This window comes from Palaemon carinicauda, chromosome 21 (genome assembly GCF_036898095.1).
Source record: "Palaemon carinicauda isolate YSFRI2023 chromosome 21, ASM3689809v2, whole genome shotgun sequence".
NCBI classification, from domain to species: domain Eukaryota; kingdom Metazoa; phylum Arthropoda; class Malacostraca; order Decapoda; family Palaemonidae; genus Palaemon; species Palaemon carinicauda.
This window is the reverse complement of record NC_090745.1, coordinates 101,478,220-101,493,268: the sequence shown is the minus strand read 5'-3', so window position 1 is coordinate 101,493,268 and position 15,049 is coordinate 101,478,220. Positions and strand designations below refer to the sequence as shown.

General features: G+C 48.2%; 1 long non-coding RNA gene across 1 annotated transcript in view; it reads left to right on the top strand.

The window, feature by feature from the left end:
- The window catches only part of LOC137614726 (uncharacterized), a 45,759-nt gene that overhangs the window by 17,147 nt on the left and 13,563 nt on the right, over positions 1-15,049 (top strand). Inside the window, exon 2 of the long non-coding RNA XR_011039140.1 lies at positions 2,235-2,373. This is a non-coding gene — a long non-coding RNA (uncharacterized lncRNA). The remainder of the gene's footprint in view (positions 1-2,234; positions 2,374-15,049) is intronic.

The following is a 15,049-nucleotide window of genomic DNA, read 5'->3' as shown; positions in this document are numbered from 1 at the left end:
TCCACGGCACGATCTTCCAAGCAGCCACATGTTAACACTTTCCTAAGCCGTAGCTTTGCTTTGACTTCACGCCTGGGACGATCCTACACACCCCTCTCAGAGAGACCTTTCGCAGTAAGTTACGGAAAAGATGTCTAGGCACCTCAGACACTTTTCAGCGTCGGTCTTCCAGGCGAAGTGTTCGGTCCTTTGTGACTGATGTCGTGGAAGGAGATTCTCTCCCATCGATGCCTTTACTTTACAAGTGTGAGATAACTTGTCCCCCGTCGGATCTCAACCTCCTCCTGGGAACGCAGTTCGGGTCCTTCAGTCTCTGAAGGCCCCTCTCTACGAACCTTATGCCCATCAGCAGATCGCTTCCTTGCATGGAAGACGGCCTTTCTACTCACTTGTGCTTTTGACCACGAGAGTTAGTGTGTTGTATGATCCATCTTCTGATGTCTCCTATCCTTGGAGACGGGGAGAAGCAATCCTCAGCGGTGTCCCTGAGTGGATTGCCAAGACTCAAAATCTGAGTTTGCTGTAGCCTAGGTGCAGCCCATTTCGAATAAAGAGTCTTCGTTCGGTAACCGAAAACCCATCAACTGGAGTTTTACCCAGTGAGGAGTCTGGGGTTACCTTAAAAGAACGATATGAGCTCGCCCCCATATGTCGGCACTGTTGACCAGCATGGGGAAGGTCAAGAGGAGGACCTCAAGGATTTCCTTCCCCTCTGGGATCGGAAGGCAATTGAGGTTACTCTCAATCTACTCTCTCCTCCATCCTAAGACCCAGAGCTCGTAACGTCAGTGGCGTTACTACGTCCCTGGCATTCAAGAAACTACTCTGTGGTGCAGATACTTCAAGTGGGCATGTGGAAGCGTCAATCGACCGTCACGGCCCACTACCTGCAAAGACGTAACCCACAAGAACAGGGAGACCTTTTCCATTGGTCCTGTGGTGGTCGCACAACAAATGGTCTAAACACCTCAGGCTTCTTGATGGACAAGTAGCAGAGGGTTGAGGGCTGAGGCTACCCGGATTAGTCTGGGGTGAATAAGTAAGAATACCTGGCTCCTTTCTTCCTTTCACCTTCTCCCCTCCGGGGAAAACAGCTCCGCAAGCCTCAGCATAGCTGACCTCACCTCACGGCAGGTAAGACCCATTTTCCTTGTGCCTCCTAAGTATAGAAGAATACTTTGTTACGTCCCCAATACCTTTTCGAGGGAGGGTATTGGGTAAGTTTTTAAGAACAATAGGTTTTGTACTCAAGTTCCTATGTTAAAGACAAGCTACAATGTTAGTTCCACTCACATACAAGCTTCTGCAGGCTGCTACCAGTGCTTTACCTCATATCGGTACTTGATTTTAGCGAGGGTAGGGTCCCTTCTACTATCGATCACAGATTGAAATAGAGAGGACCCCGGGTCATGATGACCAAGGCCAGTTGGTGAGGACTTCCTCCCTCCTAAGAGTAAGTCACCCTATAAATTGTGGAGGGTTTCTATCTACGCCGGAACAAATAACAAATTTGTAAGTAATTTGTATTTTTCCTAGTATACAAACCTGGAGCTATTTATACAAATTGGCCCGCCACCCTGTGCCCCGAGAAGTCCTGCCATAAAGCAAAGTGGTTACTCAGCCGAGAGGTGTGAGTGAGCGGGGTAGCCAGTCTACCCCAACCCCCACCCGCTAACTAGCGGATGGGGTAGTTATCCCTCACTAAAATTATCATGGCTTGTCTTTCAGCTGCGCCGAAAGTATACCCCTATAAATACCTCCAGGAAAAATACAAATTACATACAAATTTGTTATATTTAGTCTCTTTCCATTACTCGTACTTTACCTCTCATGATCTCAGGGTCTAAAAAGGTTTCAAGATTTGTTTATGTGAGGTAGATTGATAAAATTTGACACAGGAGAGAGAGGAGTCCGCTCTCTACCAGCCAAAAAGAAAAAGTGATTAGATCATCGATCTGTGAGTATATACAGTATATATAGGTGGTTGGGTACCCCCCTGGCCACCCCTACCCAGTGTCTGAGTAGGGTTGTCACCTCGCACTTAAAGTTTAATTGGCTACCTTCCAGCTATGCCGAAAGAATATCCACATAAATAATTCCAGGTTTGTATTAGTTACGGAAAAATACAAATTATCTCCATATTTGTCATGTTAGGGTTTGCATTGTTGAGAAAAGTGGATGAAAGAAATATTTTCCAGGTACTGTATTTTAATTTCACACATTCTTTTTTATAGGATACTGAAGAAATTGCCTTAACCAATTAGCCTAAAGATATAGCAAGAATACAACTTGATGAAAACTGGACTTTGTTGCTTTGGATCCTACTCATAGTAAGTCCAATTCTAATCAAAACACATCATGTATCCTAACCAGGTAGGTCTTTTCTCTACATAATATATTCTTTAGTTCCTACTTGCAATACAAACTTGTAAATTTTGATAGGAGTATGACTTCAGCAGAGCTGGAAGTGGTCTTTGAGCTTTTCAATGTGGTGAATATAAATTGCCTTTGTTCCGTAACTGACATACAAACCACACCATTAGAATTTTAACAAGGGTTTACTACCCCACCGCTAGTTAGCGGGGGGTAAGGAGGGTAGCTTGCTAAACCCCCGCCCCCCACACACACCTGTGCTTGAGCTCACTTTGCTCTCGGCTCGGGTGGTAGTCGGACATGTCCGCTTTCACCCTCGCCTCTTTGACAGCCATTAATGCTTTTTGCTTTTTCCTTTACAGGTGTGTTTGAAGTTGGCCTCTGCTATCATGCGAAAGTGTCCTGGATTACCCGACCGCCCTTGTGGCATGTTTATGTCGGCGGTCGATGCGGACCCTCACACCCTTTGTCCTTATTGTAGGGGCCAACGGTGTGATAGAACTAGTAAGTGTGGTGAGTGTAGGGAGTGGTCTACCTCCCAGTGGGAGAGGTTTTCTCGGCGATGGAAGAAGAAGTCCAAACGGGATATTTCTCCTTCGAAGGTTTCTTTGAAAGGAGAAAATTCCAAGGACTCTTCTTCCGTTGCCCAAACCTCCTCCGAAGCTCCCGCTCGATCGGTTTCTTCCGAGAAACTGTCGAGTGGTAGCGTAGGCCATAGTTCTCTTGCCCGAACTCGGGGTTCGGGAGAGGGAGTTGCCTCCCATAGCGAGGCAGCTCCTCCTCCTCCCCTGGGGGAGGATTTGAATATTAATTTGTGTACTAATGATTTGTTTCAGCTTTGGTCTTCCTTAGGGCTTGAGGGTTCGCCCTCCAAGGAAGCCTTGTTTGACATGATCCGGTTGGGTGCCGCCGTCAAACAGTCGCCGACTTTGGCAGAGGTTGATCCTCTGTCTATCGTCGACGTTATGGTGGAAGAGGCTTCCGATGTGGTATCTCCGACCTCTGTACCTGATCAACCTGCTGTAGCTGAAGGCTTAGTTTCTCCCTCTGCTCATCCTTCGAGGGAGGAACTAAGTCCAACAGTCTCTCCTGCCGGTGATTCTCACCCTCGGGCGAGTTCACTCACAGAGACTCCTCTTCAGAGTACTGCTGACGGTCAGCTCGCTGACCCTACGGCCCCCAGAGGGCACATACGGCATAAAGCTCGCCTTCCTTCACCTCACAAGGGTGTGAGGAGGCGCCTCTTCGGTTCATCGTCTCTGCTGCAGTCCGCCGCATAGGAGCCTCGCCATCGTTCTCCGACTTTCCCAGCTACATCCCTGGACCTCTCTGTGGATTGTTCGCGATCCCCTTCGGTGGAAGGTCGTCCTTACAAAGTACATGTCGACCTTCCACCCGTCAGACCTGCTGACCTACCGTCGCCGTTCCTGGCTGCTGATACGCTGTGGGCGTCAACACATCCTGTTGTTGTGAGACAGGCAACGGTCCCTTCGGGGCAACAAGGGAGTATGCGCAAGTTGGCGCATACGTCCCTTACGCGCCAGCGTTCATCTAATGCTGACGATGCTCCTGCTAAAGCGCGCCGGTGCTCACCTGCGCGTCAGCGCTCTCCTGATTGCCAGCGCGCCTTATGAGGAATCTCAATGGGTTTGCTGACTCAGAGATTCCTCCTCGTGAGGGCAAAGACACGGTCTTAGACTGAGTCTTTGGGACTCAAAAACCCTCGAAGGCCAGTGCGGCTTTGCCCTGGTCTCAAGGGGTCAAGAGTGCCAGAGACAAGATCGAAGTCCAGCTCTCCGAGCTTGCCTCCTCCCACCTCCTCATGTCCAACAGAGGAGGTACTTTGACATCGTAGAGGAGACTCTTCCCCTTCACCATTCGTTGGAAGAGCTTACCAGGGGAGTCCCTCTTGAGAGAGACTCCAACCGGCAGGTCTCGTTCTCGGCAACGGAGATCCTTAGCCAGGAGAAGGTGGAGAAGTGTGCCATGCAGGCTACTTCGTGACTGGATATCTCGCTAGGGACCTTTGGTATCCTGATACGTTTGGAGGATTTATCCAAAGAAAGTACCAGGAAGGCTATGGAGACCTTTTTACTCTCGGGCACTCGCACGATCGAGTTTCTAGCCCACCAAGTCTCGAACTTGTGGGCCAACACCATCTTGAAACGTCAAGATGCGGTTTCTGAGAGGTTCCATCAAAAGGTCCCTAATACCGAGATCAGCAGGCTCAGACATTCTTCCGTTATGGGAAAGAACTTGTTTGAGCCTAGGGACGTGGAGCAGGCTGCTGAGAGGTGGAGGAAGTCCAACCAGGACTTTCTCCTACATAAGGCTCTGACATCGAAGCACTATAAACCTCCAGCACCCCAGCAGCCACGCCCTGCCAAGACCACGAAACCGGCAGCGGCAGCGAAGACAGTGGTGTCTAAGCCCTTTCCTGTCAAGGACAAGAAAGGCAAAAAGTCCTCTAGGGGAGGAAAGAATCCTAGAGGGAGCGGCTGAGGCCGCAAATGCTAGGATTGGCAATCCCCCTGCATGTCCACCAGTGGGGGGATGCCTACAAAGTTGCGCGAACAGGTTGCAGTAATTCGGGGCCGATTCTGGACGATTTCCGTAATCACTCAGGGATATCGCGTCCTGTTCACAACATCTCTACCTCCCCTGACAGCGGATCCAGTGTCGTTGAGCTCCCTTGCCATGGGATCAGCAAGGGGGCAAGCCCTTCGGGCAGAAGTCCAGACCATGTTGAAGAAGGGCGCTCTCCAAGAGGTCCTCGACGTGTCTCCAGGCTTCTTCAGTCGACTCTTTCTTGTAAAGAAGGCGTCTGGAGGCTGGAGACCAGTCATCGACCTCTCGGCTCTGAACAAGTTTGTCAAGCAAACTCTGTTCAGCATGGAGACCGCAGACACAGTCAGACTTGCAGTGAGACCACAAGACTTCATGTGTACACTGGATCTGAAGGACGCGTACTTCCAGATCCCAGTCCATCCGTCTTAAAGGAAGTACTTAAGATTCAGCCTAGACAACAAGGTTTACCAGTTCAAGGTGCTGTGTTTCGATCTCTCCACAGCACCACAGGTTTTCACCAGAGTGTTCACCCTAATATCGTCGTGGGCACACAGGATCGGCATCCGTCTCCTCCGTTATCTGGACGACTGGCTGATCCTCGCAGACTCGGAGTCATCCCTTCTTCGACACCGATACAAACTTCTGGGACTTTGCCAAGATCTGGGGATCATGGTAAATATCGAGAAGTCCTCTCTGCTTCCGTCTCAAAGACTGGTATACCTAGGCATGATCATAGACACCAATCTCCACAAAGCCTTCCCATCAGACAAGAGGATAGAAAGGCTGAGGAGGGTCGCAAGCCCTTTCCTCAGACGAGAAGAACTTCCAGCCCAATCGTGGTTACGTCTCCTCGGTCACCTCTCATCTTTAGCTCGTCTAGTTACCAACGGTCGCCTCAGGATGAGATCCCTCCAGTGGCGACTCAAGTCTCGGTGGAATCAGGGTTACGATTCCCCGGACGTCATGATCCCTATGGGACCTGAGGAACGAACGGACCCCTAGTGGTGGGTGACAGACGAGAACCTACGAAGAGGAGTGGATCTTCTCGTCCTTCCCCCGGATTTGATGCTGTTCTCGGACGCGTCAAAAGAAGGGTGGGGGCCCCACGTTCTGAACCACAGGATCTCAGGCCTATGGTCAGAAACATAAAAGTGCCTCCATATAAATCTGCTAGAGATGAAGGCCGTATTCCTGGCCCTTCAACAGTTCCAACAATACCTGGCGGGTCATTCTGTGGTGGTGATGAGCGACAACGCCACAGTAGTGGCTTACATCAACAAGCAAGGAGGTACCTTTTCAAAGCAGCTATCCCATCTCGCAGTAAAGATACTGAGATGGACCGAAGTCCACTCGATTCCACTATCGGCACGTTTCATTCCATGCAAGAGGAATGTGCTCACCGATAGTCTGAGCAGAGCGTCTCAGATAGTGAGTACCAAGTGGTCTTTGGATCATCTAGTAGCCAACAAAGTCCTGACTTTGTGGGGTTCCGCGATTGTGGATCTGTTCGCGACAGCGTTAAACTTCAAGCTTCCACTGTACTGCTCCCCAGTCCCGGATCCCAAGGCGCTCTGGCAGATGCCTTCCAACAACGGTGGGACAACATCGACGTGTACGCCTTTCCCCCGTTCTGTCTGATGAGGAGGGTGCTCAACAAGACCAGAATATCAGTCAATCTTTCAATGACCCTTATAGCTCCGCTATGGCATCACGCGAAATGGTTTCCAGACCTTCTGCAACTCCTAACGGAACTTCTGAGAGAACTCCCTTCACGACACGAGCTACTCAGACAACCACATGCCAACATCTTCCACAAAGCCGTAGCTTCGCTACGACTTCACGCCTGGAGACTATCCAGCATGTCCTCGCTGAGAGAGGATTTTCGCAACAAGTTGCGGTTAGGATGTCTGGACATCTGCGAAAGTCATCCCCATCTGTCTACCAGGCAAAGTGGAAAGTCTTCTGTGGTTGGTGTCGTGGAAGGGGTATCTCTCCCCTCGATGCCACTATTCCAGCAATAGCGGAGTTCCTCATGTATTTGGGAGAAGAAATGCGCCTTTCAGTCTCGGCGGTGAAAGGCTATCGCTCAGCCTTAAGTCTAGCCTTCAGGCTCAAAGGAGGGGACATTTCTTCCTCGCTGGAACTTTCCCTACTCATACGAAGTTATGAACTTACCTGCCCTCAGTCGGAAGTGAGACCTCCTCCATGGAACGTGGTTCGAGTTCTCAGGTCTCTTAAGAGACCTCCCTACGAACCATTACGCCAGGCTTCAGATCGCCACCTAACTTGGAAGACGGTGTTGCTACTAGCTTTGGCCTCGGCCAAGCGAGTCGGTGAACTTTATGGTCTCTCATATGACATTGCCCATTCAAGGGGATGGGGGGAGGTAACGGTCAAATTCGTCCCCGAGTTTATTGCTAAGACTCGGAATCCGGGGGTACCGGACCCTCAGTTCGACTCCTTCCAGATTTCGAGTCTTCGTTCTGTAACATATGACCCAGACCATCTCCTACTGTGCCCAGTAAGGAGTCTGAGGCTATATCTCAAAAGAACAGCTGCAGTCCATCCCCAGGTGCAGGCATTGTTTGTGAGCACTGGGAGGACTAAGAGGAGGGTCACCAAGAACACCATCTCGGCATGGATTCGTAGGGTGATTCATCTGTCCCTGAATCCAGACCCTCCTCCGTCACGTCGCCCTAGAGCACATGATGTCAGGGGAGTACCTACGTCCCTGGCCTTCAAGAAAAATTTCTCAGTGACGCAGGTGCTTCAAGCTGGGGTGTGGAAGCGTCAGACGACCTTCACAGCCCACTACCTGCAAGACGTGACCCACAGGAGGCTCGATACGTTTTCTATCGGCCCTGTGGTGGCTGCACAACAGCTGGTTTAAAACCTCAGGCTCCTTAATGGACAAGTAGCAGAAGGTTGAGGGCATTATTACCCGGTTTTAGTCTGCATGAATGAAAAGGTATGTCTGGCCCTTATTCTTTTCTTCATCCTCCCCTCTCTTGGGGAAAGCAGCATCCTGGGTTCTCTGCACAGCTGACCTCAAACCACTGCAGGTAAACCATGTTTCCTTGTGTTCTTAGTATTAAGCTAATACTGTCACGTCCCCATACCCTAACGAGGTGGTATTGGGAGAGTCCTAGCCTAAAGTTTCCATCTAAAGGACTACAGGTCAACTTCCTAAGACGAGTCACACTTTATACCTTCACACACAGCTTACGTAGGCCGCAGCCCTTGCGTAATAAGGTTCTAGCGAGTCCCCGGGCAAAGCCAAAAGCCAGTACTGGTCGGGACTTTCCACCCTTCCTAATGCGTGGTTTGTATGTCAGTTACGGAACTAATGACAAATTCGTAGATAATTTGTATTTTTCCTAACTATACAAACCTTGGCTATTTAATCAGACTTGCCCACCAGCCCTATCCCCTTTGAAGTCCTACCTCTAAGCAAAGTGAGCTCAAGCACAGGTGTGTGTGAGGGGGGAGGGGGGGGGTAGCAAGCTACCCTCCCTACCCCCCACTAACTAGCGGTGGGGTACTCCGTCCACACCATTCTCTCTCTATCCATCACTAACTCCGCCGATATTACTCACTTCTGAACTCTTATTAGAGCCAATTTTCTTCTTCCTTATGTTAGCAAGGTGTTGAAATTGTCTTTTCTTCTTTGGCATGATGAAATTCTTGCCGAAACTAAGAAAAAAAGGGATTTTGACAAAGGAAAAATCTATTTCTGGGCGAGGAACCTGTGTCACCCAGTGAAATGCTCCTCTAGCACCATTTCTAAGGCATAGTTATTGCTGAATATACCAGAGAAAAAAAGATGCATGGAATGCCAGGAATAAACAAAGAATGGCTTGGTGGCGCCGCGCGGTGGCGATTTGGCGCACTATTTACAGTACGGTAGGAACGACGCTCCTATATTCTTGCCACTTTTCCCCTCGAAGCGAAAGCACTATTAGGGGTGTAGATAGCTATGAGATGTGTCAAGAATACGTCCTCTGATATTACGCGATATCCCTTTTTAAATTTTAAGGGATATTCGCTCCAGGAGTTAGAATTCTGGATACCTTTGGTAAATTCTCTGGGATATATCACTGTAGTCAAATATACCTAGGAAGCTACTATTGAAGGAACTTCCATCAGGACGACATGGCTACATTAGTTACAGACAAATCTCATCCCATACAGTGAGAATCTCCCTTTAGTTTTTCATGTCATGAATTCCCTGAAACTTTGATTACAATAGGCAACATCCATAATATTCAGAATAGTGTCAACCATTTACAGCGAGACCTTGAGCTGGCACTTGTCAAAGACTCTTGCGTTGAGCCTAGTCCCAGCACATCAACCATGATTATGGCGAAAGAACATGCTTGTTCAAAGAGATATGCCTGTTGGAGGGACTGTAGGGTCGAGAGAGCTCCCCCCCTTTACATAGTCTCAAGAACTCTTAGAGTCTTATGATGGAGGTGATCAGACCACGTCCACACCCTAAAGCTTCCCAAAACTACGCATTCCTTTTAATTTAACCTCTCCTTTGCCTATTAGAGAAGGGACGTCAAGTAGGACAAAAACAGAAACTACCGCCTTACATGATTCAGTTAGAATTATCACTCAGCCAGACGAAGCTGTACGCGCCACCACACTCGCCAACTTTTCTGCTTGTAGAAATTATCACGTGCACGACAAGTTTACAACCCATCCCAGGTTATTATGCCGCCCTACAATGACATATCATAAGCTTTTAGTTAAATGCGCAAGAACTTTTCTCCAACCCAACAAGGTTGAAACACCCTCCCTGAAAAGTCCAGGAATGGCCCAAACAGTGGCCCCATGAACATGAATGATGAGCATGTAATACCTGATATCTCAAGTGTAATGCACACGTTAGAGCATAGAATTATCTTCTGCTCAGGGGATATCCCTTCATAAACCTTGGGAGATAAAGGACACAAAACTCCTACCCTACTTCAATAATGGAACCCCAACCCCAGTCTGACTTGGTAATCAAACTTACTAAAAAGCGTAGACGTGGCTCACATTGAAGACGACACAGAGACCTCCCAGTAGAGAAATCTATCTCTTGTAATAGTCTGAATCTGGGAAAGGATGCCCATATTTTGGCCCCACATGTTGAGCCTGGAAATTTCCTTGGGCCTCTCTCCACCTCCTATCTTGCCTCAATGTATTTATGGCTAAAGAAAGGAAGGACGTTCAAGATGTGATGGGAAATGCTTCTCAAAATTTTGACATTACCAATAATCATGCAAATAGTAGCTATGTCTGCAATCCAAGCCTTATAGCTTGACAGTTGGTCTAGAGCAATATCCCACTACTGTATGTGACTTGGGAAGATCTTATGCATCATAATGCTCTATTATTATTATCACAAGGTAAGCTATAACCCTAGTTGGAAAAGAAGAAAAAATAATCACAAGCATGGACAAGAGCACTAGAATTTCTGTTGCATTAGACCGTTCTGACGCGATGCAATCTTGGCCAGATGCCTGGAGCAACTGACCCCTGGATATGAGTTAAAGTCTGAGAGACTTTGATTTGGTGAATTCCCCCTATCTATTCTTCCAGACAGAAGTAGAGTCGGCAATAATAAAGATCGCAAGACTGAAAGAAACTACCTCAGGGAGGAGAGAGATGCCTACCTTTCAGCATTAACAGACACACTCGCTTTAAGATCAGACTCCCCAGGAGAGACGAAGTCAGCCTCCAGCACAGACACCCTGTAGATCAAACTCCTCAGATCAAGGGAGAAAGTTTCCTACTAAAGGTGAAGACCACAGATTCAATGACTCCTACTAATAAAGGGTGCGTACTTAGACTTACCACAGGTAGGGAGTGGTGATGAAGTGCAACTAAGGTAGTCATTTTGTTGAAGATCAATTTCTGAACAATAGAAATAGCTTTTCCAGGTTATAGTTCTTCATATTTCCCTTCTTTCCTACCACGGTTAATCTAGATACGTCTCCACTAACTGTTTTGTTTATGTTGACAATCTAATGCTATTATCCCTCAGTTTTAGTCCTCTTTTTCAGGAGCATCTTAATACCAGTTAGGGGCACGGGAGGAACCTCGTTCAAGTCTCCAATTCCCTTGGCATTACAGTGGGAGAGAATTCTTTTGGTTCCTTCTATCTTATTTTTAGTTGGCATGACAAATTTTGAATAGTGTTTTAGGCTGTTTGTTACCCGAAAGCATTTAGTGAGGTATCAAATCTAACCTATGCAAAGTCTACCTCAAGGAAGATCTCAAAGATACTACCTTTCGATAAGACGACTCAAGATTGTGACGACAAATTCGTAGATAATTTGTATTTTTCAATATTAAACTTACCCGATGATCATATAGCTGTCAGCTCTGCTGCCCGACAGAAAAACCTACGGGCGGAATACGCCAGCAATCGCTATACAGGTGGGGGTGTACATCAACAGCGCCATCTGTCAAGTAGGTACTCAAGTACTCGATGTCAACATAGAACCAATTTTCTCTCTGTCGTGCCACTGGCAAGACCTACTAAATACGCTGTTACTAACTGGATTTGTTTTCACAACGATTTGGTGAAGTACACTTTTCCAGTTTTGAGCTTTCGCTATGCAGGGGTTTTATCTTCATTTCAAACTTGAACTCGTTTTGGATAGATTTAATTATGGTGACGAAGAGAGTATGGACTCTCTTTCACTTTTAAATGGCCGACCCTTCCCTTAGACGGAAGTGTGTTTAGGTTTTTGGTAATTTTGCTTAACACGTTATAGATCTATATATTTTATATCTCTCCGCCTTTATAGGCCTCTTCGATTAACTTTCCTGATAGTAGGCGGTCCTAACTTGGAACCGAAGTTAATTAACATTGAGCCCGTTATATCGTATTTAACCTTTAAAGAATTTAATACTTTTTAAATTTTAATGTTTTATGAAAGAATTTCTTTGATAGTCTCGTACTGTTTTCAAAGATGAACTAACGTTTAGTTTTTATTCTACGCAGTTGTTGACGTTCAGGACGTTCAACATGCGCTCTATCGTTACGATAGAGAGAGAGTGTATCACGGTTTCACTTTGCAGTAAGAGTAAACCGATTCTGGCGTTTCGTTCATTCTTTCTTAGCTTAAATGGTTTAAATTCTAAATTAAAGGAACTTTTTATTTGGAAAACCTTTCAGTTTTTTCCTTTAGCAATAACATGTTTTAACGATATATAATTGGGCTCTTCTCTCAGGTGCGAAATCAAGAGAGTAAGAGAGAGAGAGATAGAGACGGAGGGAGAGAGAGGAGAATAAACGTTTCGTTCAAGCTGGTAACGTTGTTCTCGTTTTTTACTCTCCTCCCTAGTCGCTGTAGGGGAAGAAGGTAAAACATTTCTAGGGTTTTATTCTTGTTCCCAGGCTATGTGCGGTGAGAGATTGTAAACGTAGTTTATTTGATCTAGTGTTTAGTCTCTTTCCCAGCCACTGAATTCTTTATCTTTATATATGTTTTCTGTTGCATTGTACGACTGTTTTCGCAATTACTACCTTTTGAAGGATAGGATTGCGTGTTTCAGGTAGAAATCAGTTAAAGTTTCGATTTCAGTGAAATAAGTGCAAAACAGAAAATCAAAGTGATAAAGTGATATGCGCAAAGTGTTACATGTTGCGTCCGAGGGTTCGTCTGTTCGTGCCAGTCGTTCACCTAGTCCGGGACCTCTTACAAGCTCCCAAGCCCAGGGGAGAAGTAATGTCGAACGACTTATGGGTTCCACAGGCCTTGATCAACGAACAGACGTTTTTCCCTCCGTGGTTTCGGGCGTATCTACCCAAGATCGCCCCACCCACACAAAGACGAGAGAGCCCATTTATTCCTCGTCTGCGGAAGAGGTTTCTCGTAAGAAACCATGGACCACATCTCGCAGCTTTTTAAGTGCAAGTCGGTCCCTTCCGCGCAAGTCCAACGGCCCAGGTGTAGCTACTGGGTCAGTTCGGACTCGCTGCAGTCATCCGACGACTCCACACCTCCCAAGAGAGGCAAGGTGGTACCGCAACAGGCAGTAACTCCGTCTGTTGCCGCACCAGCTGTTTTAGACCCTCAGTCACAACGGACAGTAGCTCCGTCTGTTGCCGCTTTTGTAGACCCTAAGTGGTCTTTACTGCAGTCTATGCAGACTCAGTTAGCTGCGGTTATGCAGGAGTTTCGTGCGGAGAAGGTTGACACTGCTCCCACACTCCGGCTGCCGAGAGCTCCACCACCGATGCGCAGTCGACCCTGCCAGACGCATGTTGACGTTAGCCGACGTGCGGCACCCTCCGTTGACATGCGTGAGCTACCGCATCAGCAGTGGGAAGGTGGAGTCAAGCTGCCGTGTTTTGACGCGATGCGTTAAGTTTCCGCAACCCACGGCAGTCCCCACCACGCACCACCACTCCGCTTTGGTTGTTGCCTGCTCCCACACTCCGACTGCGGAGAAGGTTGACGATGCACCCGTTTGCCTACAACCTGCCACGGTTGTGCGCCCAGCAGACGCTGCGGCTGCTCTTGTTGTGAGAGCTCCTCCACCCATGCGCAGTCGACCCTGCCAGACGCATGCTGACTCCCACAGACACACGGAGCACTCCGTTGCCGTGCGTGAGCTACCACAAGCTGCCGTGTTTTGACACGGTGTGTCAGCCTCCGCAACCCACTGTGGTTACCGCCACTCGCCCGCAGCAGACTAGTCAGTCAGGAGTTGAGGCTTCCCCACACAGCTTTGGTTGTTGCCAGCTCACAGACTGTCAAGCAGTTACATGACGTTGCCTTCTGGTCTGCTACTAATGCACCAGTGCTGTATGTCCTCACGCACCTGTTGTGGTTGACAGTTCAGTTTTTTGACAGTTCACAGACTGTCAGGCAGTTACACAACGTTGCCTTCTGGTCTGCTGCTAATGCACCAGTGCTGTATGTCCTCACGCACCTGTTGTGGTTAACAGTTCAGTTTTTGACAGTTCACAGACTGTCAAGCAGTTACATAACGTTGCCTTCTGGTCTGCTGCTTATGCACCAGTGAGACCCTCACTGAGATAACCTAGCTTTTTTCGGACATGGTTCCTGTAGATGAGAAAGTGCTGTTCTCCCTCCTACTGATATTCCTTTGAGGACTCTGTCATTTGGAGAGGAGCCTTAAGCTGCTTAGCCTCCTATGGACTTTAATTAAAGCATAACAAGGCTTCCAGGGATGGTAAATGGTTCCGCTTCAGTCGCTAACCCCGTCTGTTGCCACACCTGCTCCCGTAGACCCTAATGGGCTTTGCTGCAAGACATGCAGTCCAAGCTTGTGTCCTTGATAGAGGATTTTTTACGGAGAAGAACCTTCTGGCCAACAACCTTCCTACCGGTTGGTTGTGCGCCCTGTTGACGCTGAGGTATCCTACTCGCGTCCGCCAGTTGAGGTGGTTCCTCCACCGATGCGACCCAGTGTGGGTTGCCAGTCGCACGTTGACGTTAAGCGACTCGGAGGTGGTTGTGGACGTTCAGTGTGTCACTAGGAAGACGTTCAACAACCAGCAGAGGTGACTTGTTGTGACGCAGTGCGGCAACCTCAGCAACCCGGTAGGGGGTTGACTGCACAACCCAGACAGTCTAGACAGTTTCGGGTTGACGCTGTACTTCCTCGCGTCCCCATGGTTGACAGTTCACAGACTGTGCAGCAGTACCATGATATTGTGTCCGGCTCCGTCACGCATCCACCAGTGCGACCGGATTCAGCGAGTCAGACGTTGCCCACTCCGTTGCCGTTTCCTCATCAGTTTCGGATGAGGAACCCTCTGATGAGGACGTTGCTGAACAAGACGATCAACCCCCAGCCCTGCTATCCATCCAGAAGATGCTGAAGAAGGAACGCTGCCCTGTCAGGCTGTGGATGAGTCTGGTTAGGACACTGTCATCCGTGGTTCAATTTGTGTCACTTGGAAGACTACACCTCCGTCCTCTTCTGTATCATCTAGCTTTTCACTGGAAAAGGACAAGACGCTAGAAGCGGTCTCGATCCCGGTTTCCGGAAAGATAAAGTCTGGTCTGACTTGGTGAAAGGACTTTATCAACCTTTGAAAGGGTCTTCCCCTGACTGTTCAGACTCCCAACCACGT